This window comes from Crinia signifera, chromosome 4 (genome assembly GCF_055691185.1).
Source record: "Crinia signifera chromosome 4, ASM5569118v1, whole genome shotgun sequence".
Classification (NCBI taxonomy): Eukaryota; Metazoa; Chordata; class Amphibia; order Anura; family Myobatrachidae; genus Crinia; species Crinia signifera.
Window position 1 is genome coordinate 287629080 of NC_139220.1, and position 14262 is coordinate 287643341.

General features: G+C 49.3%; 1 long non-coding RNA gene across 1 annotated transcript; it reads right to left on the reverse strand.

Moving 5' to 3' along the window:
• Positions 1 to 3000: 3000 nt before the first annotated feature.
• Positions 3001 to 13459, reverse strand: LOC146072685 (uncharacterized). The gene is made up of 3 exons (XR_014473223.1): positions 13418 to 13459; positions 13040 to 13138; positions 3001 to 3109 (listed from the first exon to the last, which is right to left on the reverse strand). It is a non-coding gene; the product is annotated as an uncharacterized LOC146072685 (long non-coding RNA).
• Positions 13460 to 14262: the final 803 nt, after the last annotated feature.

Consider the following 14262-nt stretch of genomic DNA (forward strand, 5'->3'; position numbering starts at 1 on the left):
CACTATCGTGGCCGGGGGATCCCTGACTGAGGAATCCTCCTGTGCCTCCCCCCCGTGGGGACTCGCGGCAGGCGCCGTCAGAAGACCTGCGCCCCCCCACGTGACATACCCCAGCCGCGCACATTCTGACGGCCGCGCGGCGGGACAATGACGGCATCGGGCAGCCGCCGGGACACAGCCGCAGCAGCGCGGCCTCTACCCCGGCGCCCAGCTCTAGCGCCAGCAAGCCCCCGCCCGGGAGTACCGAAAGCCTCAGCCTGAGGAGGCCCTGAGTCGACCGCCGCCACCTCGTGGCGTGCGCGTCCCTTGGACGAACGCCCGCCACGATACGCTGTCCTCCCGCGACCAGCCCGGAGCCCAGAGCCAGATGACACAGCAGCGGCCGAGTGCCTCCCTCCTGAGCCCCCAGTCATGGCCAGGGGAACGTCGTCGGTGGGCGAGGGTACCTCAGCCACCCCAGCACATTCAGCCTCGGCAAAGCGGGCGGGTGGCCTAACCACACGCCTGGGGCGCCTGGAAGCAGCACGGGCATTCTAAACAACCAAGAGGTAAGAGACAGAGCAAAAATTGAGATGTGTACTCACTCCGAATTTTTCAGGAAGAGAGGGAGACTCCTCCCTTCTCCTGAGGTATTATCCTGAGCTAACAAGCCAAAATCCCTAAAGCTCTCCAAGTCACATGTCCCACTTAGGCCACACCCAGCTATCATGTTTAAGCCACTCCATGCCTATTCCAGCCATTACGTTGTTCTTCTTTCCCCTTTGTGTGGATTTATTTGTTACTGTTATCTGGTTCTGTGATGCTCCATTACTAAAAAAGGGGACATTTCATTTGCCTTACTTGGAGCTGATGTTGTCTCCAAACGCTGCCTCCGCCATACTGTGAACGGGTTACCTGTTCACACTGCACAGCAGCCCAGGTCCGACCCGGGAGTAACCCTTCTTTTATCCCTTGTCGGAATGCCTATGTCTGTGCGATACAAAAGTCAGCTCCACTTTCTGCCTTAGGCCGCCATCTAACACTACTCTAGAGTTATACTGAATGGATGAACTATGGACTTCCTTTATAAATAGCAATTCATAGAGATATAGAAGTTTCCACATCTGGAGTTGTGATTTTGGGGTCATGTAAAGGCAATATGATCGAATGGGAGTAACACTTATTTCATTTTCAGCCAGTTAACAACATACAGAACAGAACAGAGTAGGTTTCATATTTCTATATTGCTTTCAGCAGACGTTCTTAGGAGTTCAGTGCTGCTGTACATAGATCCTATGCCCACCACTCTTCTCTTCCCTACTGTACTGTATGTCCTCCTGCCCTTTGCTACGTATACCCACCTCACCTCACCCTCCTTGCACTCTCAGCTTCAGGATTACTTCCTTTCCCCAGGCAACCTCTGGTATGCCCCCAAGACCCACTTAGATTTGCTCCCAACCTTTATCCGTAACTCACTTTATGACTCATCCTTTCACTAAGCCCCTCAACCCTTCCCTTAATTTAATCTCCCATCTCTACTCCCCTCTCTGTGTCCTCCAATCCCCTAGAATGTAAATGCTTTCAAGCAGGGCTCATTTGTAGCAGATTTACTATGGGGCCCATTGATTACAGGATCACATATGGTGATCTGGGCAGGATCTACCGCTCAGTGTTGAATTGCAATATGCGATTGGAGCCTGTCTCTGTGATCTGCATCACTGGGTGCCGGGGTTTGCACATGCATGGCTAGCACTGACCCCCAGCTGACCTGCGCAGACCACACTGCCCTGCCAGCATTGCGGTCTGTAGCCCATAGGCTACAATGGGCTACCGTCATCTCAGAATGGCGGTATACCCGGGACCTGACACAATGCTGCCCAATGCCGATACATCGGGAAGCTGTGCATCCCCCATAGAATGTGGGGACCACATATCAGCATCACTAGATGGCATAGTTACTGTACTGCAGAGATGCAATAACAGAATGAATGGGGACATTGCAGTATAATTAGTTTGGTGGGCTGTCTGCAGGGGGTGGGGCCACATGTCAGCAAACATAACAGTCATCAGCTATATGCCGGCTCACTGGAGATCTTCCCTGTGGAAGACAATCCACCCAGGGTTGCTTATCCATGCCCCCCACCTGACCCCCCCCCAGAGAGGTGTGCAAGCCTCCTGTATTATGCCTGACCCCCCCCCCCACCCACATCTTCCCTGCATCGGCGTTAAAATACCTCAATTTGCGGCTTTTTGGGGAGGGTGGTGCTAAAATGAGGCAAGTCATGTGATTTTAGCCCAGAGCTATTTGCAGTATTGGGGTGGGGCTTGATGATGTCAACATCTGTGTCTGATTAGACAACCCCCTGTAACCACTTAGGACCGCCCAGCACATTTCTAATACATTTCTTGGTGCTGGTGTCTGAATGTGTACTGTGTATCTGTATGAGCACCATTGGGACATATGCGTTGTGCAACTTAGATGCATGCACAGACGGTTTTGGTGAGGGGGATGGTGGTTGGGATGTGGGAGGGGAAAGTTAGGGTAAGGCTGTGGGATGGGTTTTTAGAGACAGGGGCAGAAAAATGACTAGCATCCATCAGGATATTGACCATTGGATGTACCCAACCCCATAGATAGGCACAGCACTGAGGTCAATTCCAATATGGCACTCACTGCGTAATTTGTTCCCCCAATGCTTGCATGGGTTTCCTCCGGGCACTACGGATTCCTCTCACAATCAAAAAATACGTGTACAGTAATTGGCTCCCAACACAAATGACCCCTAGTGTGTAAGTGTGTGCGTTTTCATGTGTTTTGTGGTGGTTCTCGTCTTTCAGTGAATTCTATGTTTCTAAATAAAACATTCATACATGTAAAAAAGGGACAATTGTAGGTAGAGAAATAAATTTCCAGGTACAACAAATATAAACAATTCAAAAAGGTATTAAGGAATTAATATTATATATTTAGTTTTACAGTATTTTATTTTGTTCTTATTTTTTTTTGGTCTGATTTTGTTTCTTCTTTGTGTTTGGATCGGTTTTTCTTCTTCTTTTTCCTTCATTTGCAATATGTATCAATATGTCTTCTTGAAGATGTAGTAGCAGATATACTTAAGGATTTATCCCCCTGTTATGATGGAATTATTGCCTTTATGTATCTCTTTATTATATACAAATAAAATGATTCTCTACCTAATCCTTGACCACCCATCAGAAGCCACTAATCATTATAATCCTTTTATTAACATCCTCATTGTTATTATCAGCACAGTGTACACCTTTACCCATGCTCTACAGTGTATATAGCATAGATTTATCATCTCCCCAACTACTATATTATTTCCCATTACCCATTCTGGTCCCATTGGCCTGGCTAGGTCTCACAGCCTATTCCCCTTCTGAGAGTATACATTTATCTAACAAAGAGACAATCGGGCAAAATCTATTTTAAAATAACGTTATTGAGTTTTTAAGTAATGTTACACTTTTTTTTACTGCATTATAAATTAGGAATTTATTGACCAAATTTGGCCGGCAGCCCTTACAAGCTTGTCCTATAAGAGGACCAAGCTGGTGGCAGCCTCATGACTCACTGAGTCATCCTCAGCAATCAGGAGAGGAAACAACCCCCTGTGGGGGAACCTCTGGGGACCCGTGACTGAAGGACTGGGCGCCCCTCTGGGCATTAGAAGGCTATGCAGAGTTAAATACATTAGTTTTCTGGATGAAGCAATGACCAGGTAAGTATCTGCAGTCTGTTCTTTCTTTATTTTGTCTAAGATAAGTACATTCTCAATATGTTCTTTTCTTTGTAATATTATTCTTTAAATTGTTTATTTACCAATATTATTGTTCACAATGACATATTTCATATCAATAATATCAAATACAATGTAACATTAGGATGGTTGAAGTAACATCAACGTTTAAGTAACTGCAGTTTAATGAATAGCACTTACAAAACAAAAGCATTAATAATAAAATCAATCAATTCAACTTTTTCTTGTAGTTTATGTGCACATAAATATCTTCCTGGCTATGTCTGCAGATGAGTTCTGAAGATATTGGGTTAAATCAAGTAACAACTCCTTCCTGGAATCCTGTCTAGGTAGTGACCAATTAGCTTGAAGCTCGCACTCTCTGACAAACTCATTTCCTAACTCAAAGTCTTTTGTAGTCTGGTTCAGAGGCGTAGCGAGCCCGGAGCCGGCGGAGCACACGCTCCGGGCGCAGGAAGCTAGCCTGGCGCCGGAGCTGTGCCAGCACCGCCAGCTCACTCGCCCGCCTCCGCCGTTGCCCTGCCCGCTCCCCCGCGAGAGACGTGCTGCTGCGGCGGCTATGAAAAATTGTAACAACACGTCTCCCGCACGCTGGACCGCTAGCCAATGGGCGCTTGCGGTCCAAATACCAATCAACTGGTGGCTGCTGGACCGCGAGCGCCTATTGGCTAGCGGTCCAGCGGGAGATATGAATTTTACACAGCAGCTCAGCGCGTCTCTCTCCCGGACCTAGAGGAGGGAGGGGAGGGAGGGCTGGAAGCGACGCACGTCGCAGCGCAGCACAGAACAGCAGGGGGAGGGGTGAGGTAAGGTGCACCCTCCCACCCTGCTGCATCCACCCTGCATCACCCGCGCATCCACCCACCCTGCTGCACAAACCCACCCACCCTGCTGCAACCAAACACCCACCCACCCACCCAGCTGCACAAACCCACCCTGCTGCACAAACCCACCCACCCTGCTGCAAGCAGCCACCCACCCACCTGCACAAACCCACCCACCCTGCTGCAACCACCCACCCAGCTGCACAAACTCACCCACCCTGCTGCAAGCAGCTACCCACCCACCCTGCTGCAAGCACACACCCACCCACCCTGCTGCACCCACCCACCAACCGTCCCACCCTGCTGCACCCACCCACCCTGCGGCACCAACCCACCCTGCTGCACTAACCCACCAACCCTGCTGCAAGCAAACACCCACCCACCCTGCTGTACCCACCAACCATCCCGCCCTGCTGCACCCACTCACCCTGCGGCACCAACCAACCCTCCCAGCCTGCTGCACCCACCCACTGACCCTACCACCCTGCTGCACCCATCCTCCCACCTTGCTGCACAGCGGCCGGGAGCGGGCCGCTGCACAGTTCTGCACCCCTGGGCAACGAGCAAATTCAGTCCCCCTTGGCATCGAGCATGAAGCCCCTGGCATTGAGCATCTAGGTAAGTGGCACTTATGTGTCAAATGTGTAATGGACATTATAGTGTGTTATATAGTATGCAATGGGCATTGCGGAGTGTTATATAGTATGTAATGGGCATTACGCTGTGTTATATAGTATGTCATGGGCATTGCAGTGTTATATAGTATGTCATGGGCATTGCGGAGTGTTATATAGTATGTCATGGGCATTGCGGAGTGTTATATAGTATGTAATGGGCATTACGGTGTGTTATATAGTATGTGATGGGCACTACGGTGTGTTATATAGTATGTGATGGGCATTACGGTGTGTTATATAGTATGTGATGGGCATTACGGTGTGTTATATAGTATGTAATGGGCATTACGGTGTGCTATATAGTATGTGATGGGCATTACGGTGTGCTTTATAGTATGTAATGTGCATTACGCTGTGTTATATAGTATGTAATGGGCATTACGGTGTGTGGTATAATGTTGGTCTGTGCAAACTTTTCACTGCGCAGGAGCCTCACCTATGACATATTGGGGGGGAGGGGGGGGTGCAAAACATGCCCTTGCTCCGGGCGCCATGGCACCTAACTACACCACTGGTCTGGTTAATAGAATATTAACTTCACTGAAATAAGTAGGGATCTTTAGTTAATGGGCAGCTTTCATTGCTCTCGATCTCCATTTTATGGGGGCGAATCGGGCTGTTTTCACTCCCTGCTGTGAAAATGTGATTCTCCCTATTCAACAATCACTGTTCGCCGAAAGCGAACAGTGAATGCCGGACGGTTCTCCGTTTCATGCTCGCTGCAATTCGCTGGTGTATTTCAATGGGGTTTTAACTAATACCCCTTTTACACCGCTGAAAAATCCGGGTCAGCGGCGGGTCAGACCCAGATCATCGGCGGTGTAAATGGGGTATATCCGTGTCCATTTACATGGGTCCTCTACCCAGGTCCTGACCTGGGTAGAACCCAGATAGGACCCGTGTAAAGGCCGGTGTAAATGGTCCCGCTGCGGGTCCAGGCACCCGCAGCGGGTCCACAGCGTGCATCGCTGGGGATGCTGTCCCCATGTGATGCGGGAGGAGGGGGGTCCCTGCGGCTGCTGAGGGGAGGGGGGGTACCTGTCAGCCTGAGGTCGGAGCCGGAGGGGATGATGTGCACCGCGGCCGCTGCTGCTGTACCTCCCCCCGCAGCCGCGAAGTTCCTGCGGTGAATGGACAGTAAGAAACGGGGGTCCCTCCGGCGCACCAGTACTAGTTCCCATGCGCCGGAGGGACCCCCGCCACTGACTGTCCATTAGCCGCAGGAACTTCGCGGCTGTGGGGAGAGGTACAGCAGCGGCGGCGGCGACGGCGCACATCATCCCCTCCGACTCCGACCTCAGGCTGACAGGTACCCCCCTCCCCTCAGCAGCCACAGGGACCCCCCTCCTCCTGGCAACAAGCAATTCCACCCCCCTTGGCAACGAGCAAGCATTTTTAATGACATCCACAAGGAAAGGCAGGGCTGACCCAGGTTCAGTGTAAATGCTGCAGACCCAGGTCCGACCCAGGTCGAAGTGCTGTGAAAATGGGGTATAAAGCAGGGTCAGACCCTGCAAACTCCAGCGTTCAAAGACCAGGGTCCGACCAGGGTTTTTGGTGTAAAAGGGGTATGATTTGCCGAGAGTGTATTCAATGCTCAGATGGCGAACTGCTTTCACTGATTTTCGCCGTGTTTCACCGTTTTGTATTCGCCCTCTTTTAAAGCTTGGCTCCAAAAGGAGGACCAAGGGATTTAGGTGTCCCTGGACTGCTAGCCGCAGTTCCTGAACTAAACACTGATTTATGAAGGTTGTTTAGGTGATGTAGAAGGGAGGATGTCCCTAGGTTGGCAAGATCCTTACCCCTACTTATTGGAGTGTTACATAAGCTACAAATGGCAATACATTTGTTGTCTGGATTCGGATAAAAATAAAAATTCCAGACCTAGAGGTGGATTTATTGGTCCTCGATGGACTTTTTCATCCCATGGACAACAACTCCCCCCCCCAGGTGCCTCATTCCCCCCCTGGTGCATAATTTAAGCAAACCACCTCTGCATCCTCCTCGTCAACTTCCTCCTCAGCGCCAGCTACATCAATATCCTCCTCCTGGTGTACAAAATCACCTTCATTAATAAGATCTGAAATTAGACTGTGGGTGATCCTTACAGCATATGCAGAGGGCGTACTGCATATGGTGGAAGGAGCCACCTCTTCACGTTCAGTGATGGGAAGGTCTGGCATCACAACATCACGACACCCTAGGACTCTCCTTGGGGATTTGAGATATGTCTTTAGAAGGCAGAATTGTTTTCTGAGTTTTTTTTAGTCGGTGTCAGCCTAACTCTCTTAAATTCACTATTGGGGTGGGGGGAGAGAAAGAGGAATGTGATCGTCATGTGAAGCTGAACCACTAGTCATGAACTTAGACCATAGCCTTAGCCGTTCCTTGCCACTCCGTGTCGTAAATGGCATATTGCCAAGTTTAAGTTTCTCTTCCAACGATTTACATTTACTTTTTCCAAACCTTCTACGGAACTTTGGTTTCGATTGTACATGCCCTTTGCTTTTACACTGGGCATCGGCCGTGGCAGACGACGTTGTTGGTATTTCATCGTCTATGTCATGACTAGTGGCAGCAGCTTCAGAACTAAGAAGTGGATCTTTATCTTTCCCTATTTTGGATCTCCATTATCTTTGTGGAGTTATGTCACAGCACAGCACCACTGACGTGCAATTAATACGTCAGTAGGTACAGATGGCGCGGGTCTTATTATTGCCGCCTGGACGCCATGGCGGAGGTTCTGGCGCATCGATATTTTTATGGCGCTGGCGTCCGCCAAGCGACATGGTTGCTCGCCATGTAATACAATCTGCCACCACTGGGTGGCTAATGCTCCATCAAGATACAGTCGGAGTGATTCCTCCATTCGCCGTATGGAGCGCGCTTACTATACTGTATGAGAAGCTCGTGCGCGATGAGACGCTCATGCGCGATGAGGTGCTCGTGGGAAATGATAAAGTACAGTACAGTACAGTAAAGTAAATTAAAATGAGACACTAGTGAACGTACAGTACAGTACAAGTGAGCAAATGGAGGAGGCGCTGAAGTCAAAGTGCCTCCTGCCTTTCCAGAGTTGGACGGTATCGACTTGCACTAAAATAAAGTACAGTACTACAGTACATGACAGCACTAATCTATGAAAGGACAAACTCAGACAATCCATGAAAGAACTACAGGTATCAGACGCTGGCGGGCCGTCCTCGGGGTTCTCGCCAGGGGGGCGTCTCAGAGGCTGCAGGGGTACTGGTTTTGCCATCACATCCTGCCACGGGTTACATGACCGTACAGTAGTCTAGTGGTTAGCTGCGCGGCAATCCAAGCAGGAGGCCCGAGTTTGATTACGGAGGGGAGGGGGTTGTAAGATAATTTTGATGTTTATTTATGTATTCATTCATTCATTTATTTATTTATTTATTTATTTATAAATGCACAGTAATCAATAAAACTAGCGTAGACCACTAAATGTGTACTGAAGGATTCACAAGCCGAGTCCTGACAGACCAGACTTCACGGAGGTTCAGGCGCATCTGCGGCCGAATCTAGATAGTACACTCGGGAGATTTAGCCGCTAATGCGCCTGAACCTCCGCGAGAACCAAGAGTTACAGTATGAGTTGAAGCGTCCAGTGCGAGGTTTGCCGGGGGTGACTGGTTTAAGAAAGCCCTGTTTCACACGCTGCAATACTGTATTGTCTCTTGCAAGGAGTAATGAAGTCAAGCGCCTCCTCCCCTCCCCCCAGGGGTGGAGGGGGTCGGCTAATACAGGTCATTACACTTCAACATCTCCTGCAGAGCAAAGAATCCACGAAGGGGCGGGCCGTGCCGTCCTCGGGTTCTCGCCAGGGGGGCGTCTCAGAGGCTGCAGGGGTACTGGTTTTGCCATCACAACTGCTGCTCCTCCTCCTCCTGCCACGGGTTACATGACCGTACAGTAGTCTAGTGGTTAGCTGCGCGGCAATCCAAGCAGGAGGCCCGAGTTCGATTACGGAGGGGAGGGGATTGTAAGATAATTTTGATGTTTATTTATGTATTCATTCATTTATTTATTTATTTATTTATTTATTTATAAATGCACAGTAATCAATAAAACTAGCGTAGACCACTAAATGTGTACTGAAGGATTCACAAGCCGAGTCCTGACAGACCAGACTTCACGGAGGTTCAGGCGCATCTGCGGCCGAATCTAGATAGTACACTCGGGAGATTTAGCCGCTAATGCGACTGAACCTCCGCGAGGACCAAGAGTTACAGTATGAGTTGAAGCGTCCAGTGCGAGGTTTGCCGGGGGTGACTGGTTTAAGAAAGCCCTGTTTCACACGCTGCAATACTGTATTGTCTCTTGCAAGGAGTAATGAAGTCAAGCGCCTCCTCCCCTCCCCCCAGGGGTGGAGGGGGTCGGCTAATACAGGTCATTACACTTCAACATCTCCTGCAGAGCAAAGAATCCACGAAGGGGCGGGCCGTGCCGTCCTCGGGGTTCTCGCCAGGGGGGCGTCTCAGAGGCTGCAGGGGTACTGGTTTTGCCATCACAACTGCTGCTCCTCCTCCTCCTGCCACGGGTTACATGACCGTACAGTAGTCTAGTGGTTAGCTGCGCGGCAATCCAAGCAGGAGGCCCGAGTTCGATTACGGAGGGGAGGGGGTTGTAAGATAATTTTGATGTTTATTTATGTATTCATTCATTTATTTATTTATTTATTTATTTATAAATGCACAGTAATCAATAAAACTAGCGTAGACCACTAAATGTGTACTGAAGGATTCACAAGCCGAGTCCTGACAGACCAGACTTCACGGAGGTTCAGGCGCATCTGCGGCCGAATCTAGATAGTACACTCGGGAGATTTAGCCGCTAATGCGCCTGAACCTCCGCGAGGACCAAGAGTTACAGTATGAGTTGAAGCGTCCAGTGCGAGGTTTGCCGGGGGTGACTGGTTTAAGAAAGCCCTGTTTCACACGCTGCAATACTGTATTGTCTCTTGCAAGGAGTAATGAAGTCAAGCGCCTCCTCCCCTCCCCCCAGGGGTGGAGGGGGTCGGCTAATACAGGTCATTACACTTCAACATCTCCTGCAGAGCAAAGAATCCACGAAGGGGCGGGCCGTGCCGTCCTCGGGGTTCTCGCCAGGGGGGCGTCTCAGAGGCTGCAGGGGTACTGGTTTTGCCATCACAACTGCTGCTCCTCCTCCTCCTGCCACGGGTTACATGACCGTACAGTAGTCTAGTGGTTAGCTGCGCGGCAATCCAAGCAGGAGGCCCGAGTTCGATTACGGAGGGGAGGGGGTTGTAAGATAATTTTGATGTTTATTTATGTATTCATTCATTCATTTATTTATTTATTTATAAATGCACAGTAATCAATAAAACTAGCGTAGACCACTAAATGTGTACTGAAGGATTCACAAGCCGAGTCCTGACAGACCAGACTTCACGGAGGTTCAGGCGCATCTGCGGCCGAATCTAGATAGTACACTCGGGAGATTTAGCCGCTAATGCGACTGAACCTCCGCGAGGACCAAGAGTTACAGTATGAGTTGAAGCGTCCAGTGCGAGGTTTGCCGGGGGTGACTGGTTTAAGAAAGCCCTGTTTCACACGCTGCAATACTGTATTGTCTCTTGCAAGGAGTAATGAAGTCAAGCGCCTCCTCCCCTCCCCCCAGGGGTGGAGGGGGTCGGCTAATACAGGTCATTACACTTCAACATCTCCTGCAGAGCAAAGAATCCACGAAGGGGCGGGCCGTGCCGTCCTCGGGGTTCTCGCCAGGGGGGCGTCTCAGAGGCTGCAGGGGTACTGGTTTTGCCATCACAACTGCTGCTCCTCCTCCTCCTGCCACGGGTTACATGACCGTACAGTAGTCTAGTGGTTAGCTGCGCGGCAATCCAAGCAGGAGGCCCGAGTTCGATTACGGAGGGGAGGGGATTGTAAGATAATTTTGATGTTTATTTATGTATTCATTCATTCATTTATTTATTTATTTATTTATTTATTTATAAATGCACAGTAATCAATAAAACTAGCGTAGACCACTAAATGTGTACTGAAGGATTCACAAGCCGAGTCCTGACAGACCAGACTTCACGGAGGTTCAGGCGCATCTGCGGCCGAATCTAGATAGTACACTCGGGAGATTTAGCCGCTAATGCGCCTGAACCTCCGCGAGGACCAAGAGTTACAGTATGAGTTGAAGCGTCCAGTGCAAGGTTTGCCGGGGGTGACTGGTTTAAGAAAGCCCTGTTTCACACGCTGCAATACTGTATTGTCTCTTGCAAGGAGTAATGAAGTCAAGCGCCTCCTCCCCTCCCCCCAGGGGTGGAGGGGGTCGGCTAATACAGGTCATTACACTTCAACATCTCCTGCAGAGCAAAGAATCCACGAAGGGGCGGGCCGTGCCGTCCTCGGGGTTCTCGCCAGGGGGGCGTCTCAGAGGCTGCAGGGGTACTGGTTTTGCCATCACAACTGCTGCTCCTCCTCCTCCTGCCACGGGTTACATGACCGTACAGTAGTCTAGTGGTTAGCTGCGCGGCAATCCAAGCAGGAGGCCCGAGTTCGATTACGGAGGGGAGGGGATTGTAAGATAATTTTGATGTTTATTTATGTATTCATTCATTTATTTATTTATTTATTTATTTATTTATAAATGCACAGTAATCAATAAAACTAGCGTAGACCACTAAATGTGTACTGAAGGATTCACAAGCCGAGTCCTGACAGACCAGACTTCACGGAGGTTCAGGCGCATCTGCGGCCGAATCTAGATAGTACACTCGGGAGATTTAGCCGCTAATGCGCCTGAACCTCCGCGAGGACCAAGAGTTACAGTATGAGTTGAAGCGTCCAGTGCGAGGTTTGCAGGGGTATTTTTGAACAGGCTCCAGCAGGAACTGATGCCCTTACTCTGCTTCACTCTCTGACAAAATCCTCCCCACAGTAGATGGACAAACCCATGTGCACAGCAGGCGAGGCAGTGCAAAATGACACACCCAAATCTACTGTACAGTACATACTGTAATTCTCTCTGCGCAAGTACAGTAACACCTGCCTCACCTGCAGTGCACATGGGTTTGTCCATCCAAGAAGGATTTTGTCAGAGAGTGAAGAAGAACAAGGGCCTCAGTACATGCTGGAGCCTGTTCAAAAATGGTGAGAGCCCTGGTGTTATACTGTACAATACTTACCAACCGCGCTCAGAGACTCCTCCTCCAGCTGGGTGGGGGCAGAGGTGGCCCTCTCCTCCTGGGTGGCGGCAGGGAGGCTTTCTGGAGCTGCAAATGTAATTTTTTCTTTTTCTTTGCCGGTTGGGGTTTGTCAGCCTTTATTTGTGGCGGGAAACAAGGGACATTACGCTGCAGTAGTAGGGTGCGCTCTTTAGCCAATACATCGCATATACTGTATGGTTGCATTTGCGGTCATTGGTGGGAGAGTTGGATACCCCGATTGGATTGGCGTGGCCAATCGTTTGAGGTTAACATGTCGTGGACATGAGGGACTGTGCGAAGAGGTGATGTCACTGTGGGACTGGCCGTTCTTTCTTGTTGCCACCATAGTTTAATTGAATGCATTTAAATAAATTTATTGGTTGAACAATTTTAAAAGGCATTTACAGTACAGTTGTCTGTGTGTTTATTTCTAGTTACTGTACAGTACTGTATGTTAAGGTTATTAGAGTTACAGTACATACTGTATTGGTTTGGTAAAGGGAAGTACAGTACAACTGGTTACACAACACAGGTACAGTATGCCTATAGAAAGTTTATACTGTACAGAACAGTACTTACCAACCACGCTCGGAGACTCCTCGACGGCGGCTGGTCGCTGTTGACGGCGAGAAGGGGGGGCACGCCTGCGACGGGGCACGTCTGCGACATCCACTGGGACTGCGGAAAAGCACACAAAAAAACTACTGTGCTGTACAGTACTGTATATTCTCTAACACGAACATACTGTACTATAAAGTACAATGTGTTAAGGTACTGTATCAACACTACAGTACATACTGTACTGTGCAGTACATAACAGTACAGTACAGTACCTGCCAAAATGACCCATTCCAGGAGGGATGAAATGCTGTGGTCCTGTACAGTATCCCACATGTTTGAAAGTCAATATGCAATGTTCCGCTCTGTACTGTATACAGTATACTGTACTGTACTTACAGTGTCGGTGATGTCTCTCCCGCAGCGTCATCCTGCTGATCCCTGGAAAAATAAGAAATACAGTGCGTAAGGCATACTGTAATTACTGCAGATACAGTATTTGTAGGCCCCATAGCAAAAGTTTGTAAGGGCCCACAATTTACTGTACAGTACTGTACAGTATGTCATGAAAACCAATGCTGTAGGAAATCACCCATGGCAACAAGCATGTACTGTACAGCATACAGTAGTTGCCTTCCCTCTTCAGCAGGAGACTCCCTGAAATACTGCACAGTACTGTAGCAGCAATCTCCATCTCTCTCTCATTAGTCCTACACATTATGCCATACTGTACACCAAAATACTGTACCTACTGTATTACAGTACAGTATGTACAGTATTTTACCACATTCCATAATGTCCATTACCCATTACTACACACACTATAATGCTCATTGCATATTAGGGGGTTAACATGCTCGTTGCCATGGGATGAACCTGGTCTTCCAGGTGTTGCACACTCTGGAAGGGATTAACATGCTCATTGCAAAGAATTTACTGTACAGTACATGATCTGCCATGGATTCCGGGGGTTAACATGTTGACATCACCCCAACCATGGGCTGGAAACCAGGTCTGGTGGCTGCAGGAATGGGAATGTAAGAAGTGGGGTCCAGGCCCTGGAGTTGGAGAGCGGAACAATGCTCAGAAGGACCTGTCTAATACTGCTCCCCCCAAATCTGTATCAATACCACTGCTGAACAGCTGACTCTGGCGCTCTCAGACCCGGTCCAAAAAAACCTCTCTGTCCAGGTCAGCGCCCCCCCCCACACACAATACAGTATCTCCATGTACAGTACAGTAGT